Here is a 6000-nt window from a genome sequence, read left to right on the forward strand (position 1 = left end):
TGAAAGTACCATAGGGACTTTTACGATTGTCACTAAACTTGTACCACTTATAGGTATTAAAAAATTGCTTATTTTTATTTAATTAAATGATCATAATTTTCCGAAAAAGCCGGGAAATAAATAGCTTTTCTGTGATTGGTCCAAGACTTTGACTCTTGGTCTGATGGAAGACGTAGAAAGACTGCCCCATTGGTTCGTTTTTCGCGTGTGAACACGCCCAGAAAAGTCATGTAAGACCTTTCTAGACCTTTTTAGTATTTTATGTTGACAAAATCCATATTTCAATGACAAGTATTAGATCCTCTACACGTAAACGTAATCTCTTGATTAAAAATATAATAGTAATCCTTTAGTTATTCAAAGAAAACAAAAATTTAGAGTGGGGGAAGTTTGCACCTATGACGTCAAAATCTCGGGAGACCCCCTTCTGGAGACTATAAAACGCCATACATTTCCATCCACTTCAGTCGCCGATTTTCCAATAGCACCGAAAGGTTGTGCCTAAGTGCGGAGTAAATCCGTGTAGTTTTAAAATATTTCCGCGATATTTTCTTTTACGAAATATTCCGTCGCGTCATCAGTCAAGGCGTCACAACGGGTGACGTGGTGATTCGAGCTGTCAGTTGATAATGTAAACAACGTATCGTCACAGCATTGCGTCATCAGTCGCGATATTATTTTTTTATAAAAGGAACATAGTTTCCTAAAGTTTATAATCGGCGACTCATAATTTATAAGTGTGTAATCGTATACTAAATAAATATAAAATAATTATAATTAGTTAACTTTACATAATAATTAAGTTAAATAAGTTTATAAAATAATTAAGTAATTATTTGAAGTTAAAATAAAGTGTATAATTGTCAAAAAACAATTAAATATAATAAATTTATTAATTGAGATAATTTTAATAAATAATTAAAACTGTATTACTGAAGAAGTTTTTATTTTTGAAAATAATCTACGATGTTTTCTTCGGGAAACATCTGAAATAAAGAAAAGTGACAGGAGGTCAGCTGTCTTTGACATTTGCGTAAGTATATATTTACGAAAGTAAATTTAAATTAGAGGTTTACTAAATAAACAACGACCTAGACGTCAACCTATTACTAGGTGGCGATTCTTTAAACATTATAAAGTAAATAATATTGATATGGTGTATTCAAATCGTGTCGAACAAGAACTTTAGGTGACTACCCTCTCCCAAATAGGACTGAGCTAGCTAAGCAAAGGTTCTCAATCGGTCTAAGGGGAGGACCAGTTGAAGGTAAAGTGCCTTTGGGATTATTCCGGGACCGTGGTATCGTCATTACCTTATTTAAAAAGCATATCAATTCAGCGTTGCTTCTGTTTAGCGAACACGTCAATCACTTTTCATTAAAGTCTGGAACTGTTTATAAAAGTTTTTTCTCAATGCTTAACACAGGTAGACAGTTAAGTCTGTCCTGATTCATGGTAAGTATTTCTTAAAGACGATTTAATTCTTTTATTGGTTGAAAAATACTTATCACTTTCCACAGATGTCATCGGACAATCCTTTTTTTAATTCTGACTCTTTCTTCGAAAGAATTCATATTATTATTGATAAAGTCTACGTTTACCGACATCATTTTAAAACACATACACTTCACTGATTAAACTATAATTATATTATGTATTATCATGAATCTTTTATTCAAAATTTATCATTTTAAAACACATACACTTCACTGATTAAACTATAATTCTGTGGCTATTTGGCAGAAGCAGATATGTCGATTTTTGGTGTTTTGAGGTTTAAATGCAGATTTGTTCTTCTATGTCTATATTTTTATTTGCCTAAATCAGATATGTCTTATCTCTTCTACTGACTTCATAATCAACGAAACAAGTTTCAGATATGTTTAAAATTAAGCAAGTCATATTTGCCAAAACAAGATATGGTACCATATCTGCTTCTGGCAAAATAATAAGTATTGAATATAATCAATGTATACTATTTGCCAAAACAAGATATGGCTGCTATTTTGGTAATTATTGTTTTTTGTAGGGACAGTTTTTTATTATAATGTCTTATAATAACTGAAATTGACAATTCTGATATTCTATACTCAATGTGGCGCAGCAAAAATGCAGTACTAGATGAGCAAGCCACAGAACACGCGATTCCAATGTCTGTGTCGCAAGCAGATCATGATATTCAAATTACCGAATCTCAACAAAACTTTGCCTCGTCGGATGGCGAACCCCTTGCTCAACAGATTAGAAGAAATTCTGCTAACAGCTCTTATAATCCGTGTAAATCTACATATCGAAGCACGAATTCATCTCAAGAAAAAATCAAGAATAAAAGAACGTAATTACATGAAGAACTTGAAAGACTGCGGCAAAGAGTATAAAACTCGTGGTGGTATGGCTAAACCTGAAAAGCTGTTTATTCCATTAGAGTCCTGTTGCCGTTATAAATGTTTTAGCATGCTTAGTGAAAACAATCAGAAGGATATGTTCGCAAAAATTCTGAGAATGAATAGTAAAGACACGGATGACCAATTCCTCGCAGACAACATTACCATTAATGACAAATTAATAGAGAGGAAAGGAAGAGGCGAAGGTGGTCAAGTAAAAGAACGCATGATTTCAGCTATTTATAAAGTAAATTCAGTAAAAGTTTGCAAGAAGATGTTTCAGAATGTTTTTGGCTTATCCCGAAATAAAATTGATGTCGCAATTGTGAAAAAACGCAGCTCGGAAACAGGAATCATAGACGGTGACCAAAGAGGGCGTCACGAACCATACAATAAAAATATCATTGAAGAAATTGAAGTAAGTAATCATATTAACAGGTTTCCGAAATACCAAAGTCACTACTCCCGAAGACATACAAGCAAGCTTTATTTATCTCCGCAACTTAATATTGCAAAGATGTATGATATGTATAAAAATGAACGGACTTCTCAACAGAAAATACCTTTTACATATTCTAAATATGCTTCAATTTTTCGTGAACTAGAGTACAAATTTAAAAGTCCTAGTATAGACACTTGTAAAGTATGTGATACATATAACATTCAGATTAAGTGTGCAAATGATTTAAAAAGGAAAGCTGAACTTAATGAAAAAAAAAACAAACACTTGGCTAAGGCTGATGAATCATATAAGAAGAAAGAACACGACAAATTGTTATCTAAAACTAGTCAGTCCACTCGAATGCTAGTTTTTGATTTGCAACAATGCCTGTCAACGCCTTCCCTGAATACCAACATAGTGTACTATAAAAGGCAACTGTGGACTTATAATTTTACAATTAGAGATTATAAAACAGATACCGCAAGCTGTTACGTGTGGCGTGAAGGGATTGCTGGTCGGGGATCTGATCAAATAGCATCGTGCTTCGTACAGCATTTGCAGAATCTTCCAGAAACAGTAACTAATATAGTAGCCTATTCAGACTCCTGTCCAGGGCAAAACAAAAACATAAACTTTTCTTCAGCATTGTCTTATTTTGTCAGTGAATCTGAACACGTGCATTCTATAGACCATGCCCGCATAGAAAAAGCTAAAAAATCTATTGAACTTAACATTAACATCCCACAAGACTGGTACCAATTTGGACGAACTGTACGAGGCAAACATCCGTTTAATGTAGTGGAAATGTCAGCAGAAACTTTTCTCTCTTATTCAGACTTACTGAAAACCACTTTCATTAAGAAGTTAAAGTGTGTTGAAGGGCAACCGATCAATTAGCACAGTATAAAGTGGCTACGGTATGAAAAACAAGACGGTGATATAAAATTCAAATACTCTCTGAATGATGAGGAGCCCTTCAGAACAATGCAGTTATTAAGGAATTCCAGAGGGCGTCCACATATTCCTATAATACCGAGGACTCATATGGCACCTGCCCCAATAAATCCTCAAAAAAAGAAGGACTTACTGAGCATGATGTATTTGATAGATCCCGTGTATCATACTTTCTATAATTTACTTGAAACGCAACCTTCTGTACCCAATTATGGTGATGCTGAAACCAGCGAAGACGATTACAACCTGGATGTTATTTTTAAGCTACCTGTAACTTTAAAATAATAATATGCCTAACCTAGATATGTGTGAGATATGGTACATTATTTTTAAAATTGAATTTGCCAAAACCTGATATGTTCTTTAAAGTGATTTTTAAGAAAAACTGTACTATTTAAATACAAATGCTTATAAGTAATTAAAACTCAGTTCATGTCTTCATAATATTACATTAACTTTCTTTCATAATTAAATACATAGGATTTATCACAAGACACACAACATTCAAATTGCTCCCCTGAAAAGTAGGTGAAATGGTCATATCTGCTTCTGCCAAATAGCCACAGAATTATTATAAATATGTACTAGTTATTTCCAATTATATTGCTATGAATTATAAGAAAGAATGCTTAAAATATCTAAAAACATATTGAAAAATCATTAATAGTACTTACCTACCTTTTTTCTTTTTAATCTATTAATTTTTCGTATTCAAAATATGACCATTCCAAATTTCAAACGCTCATAGCTCAAAACATGGTCAAGTGCAATTAGAACATTTTCAAAGTATGGTAACGCCTTGTGAAAATATACAAACAATAATATTGTCATATCTACCTACATAGTTCGAGTGGGTAACTTAACTGAAGTAATTCTGTAAATTGTAGATGTGAAATATAAAAAAAATAATCAACTATTTTTTTAATTCAAGCGAATAATTCACAAGATTTTAAGAATATATCATTCGGATTATTGAACATTATATAATTTAGAAAAACACTTTCGGAGAGAGTATGTTATAACCAATAGAAAAAATCTTTTTTTTTAAAATTAGTTTTAAATAAAAATGCGCCGGTTGGGGCATTTGCCCGTAGCAGATGCTGGGTTCGATTCCCGGCCGGGTGGCTTACTTTTTTCAAAAAGATTTTTTCTATTGGTTATAACATACTCTCTCAGAAAGTGTTTTTCTAAATTATATAATATAACAAAATAGTTCAGCATGGAAGTATCAGTTCTTTTTCTCTGTCGCCGGCAGTCGAAAGTATTGAAAAATACTTTCGACAATGACGACAATTTTATTGAAATCGAATTTATATGCAAATACCTACCTATTCTGGGTAAAAATAGTTTCCCCGTGTCGAGCTTATCAGGCACCATTAGCGAGGGTTGAAATCACTGAACAAATAATAAAAAGAATTCCGATAGGCTATTTTCACTACACCACATTATGTAGCAGAATTTTGAATGTGTGAGTGTCCTGCGAAAATGTAACACCCATTATGCACGTGCAGCAGTATGTATAACACACCAATATTAAATGAGCGCCAATGCATAAACCGAGAGCAGTTGTCATTATTCGGCCTATGACGTATTCTTGACACGTGTTTAAGTTTATCCCAAATTCTTCCTTACTCGAGATCGGTTACCTGCTACTACTACTTACCCGTCAGGTATTTCAGTTGGTTCCCATTATTTCTGAGTTTCCTGGGTGCAAGACTAGTCAATACATTAATACCTGTGATGTGTTGTGTATTTTGGTTAGAACAATTATTATTGTATTGAATTGTTTATGTTTTTTCCCTTTACTTGTATGATGGTCATATTTGTTTTTATATTTGACAAGTAGGTATATATTTTTATTGAACATGTTTGATTAGAAGTAGCTTTTGTTTTCAATATATATCCCATACTTTGAACGTCTTAAATCCTGATTTTTAATGTCCACAATGTTAGGTTCGTAAATAAGAGGGCAATGGAAACAAAATTTTCTCCATTTTCACAATATGTTGGCGAGCATGGCCCCCACAAAGGGGTGGCTGACAGAGCTCTAGCCTAGGGGCCCGGGCTTAAGAAGTCCGCTTGGCGCGTCGATCAGTTATATGAGATAAACACACATCATACATTTCCTATATTAGTAAGAAAAGTCGCCTGCAGCGCTATTTAATATAAAAAACGAATATTGTTTATCGGAAATTTAATTTGCAAATGTACTCAAAAACA

Source organism: Rhyacophila brunnea, unplaced genomic scaffold (genome assembly GCF_057557595.1).
Source record: "Rhyacophila brunnea isolate RB1 unplaced genomic scaffold, BYU_Rbru_1.0 scaffold_13, whole genome shotgun sequence".
NCBI classification, from domain to species: domain Eukaryota; kingdom Metazoa; phylum Arthropoda; class Insecta; order Trichoptera; family Rhyacophilidae; genus Rhyacophila; species Rhyacophila brunnea.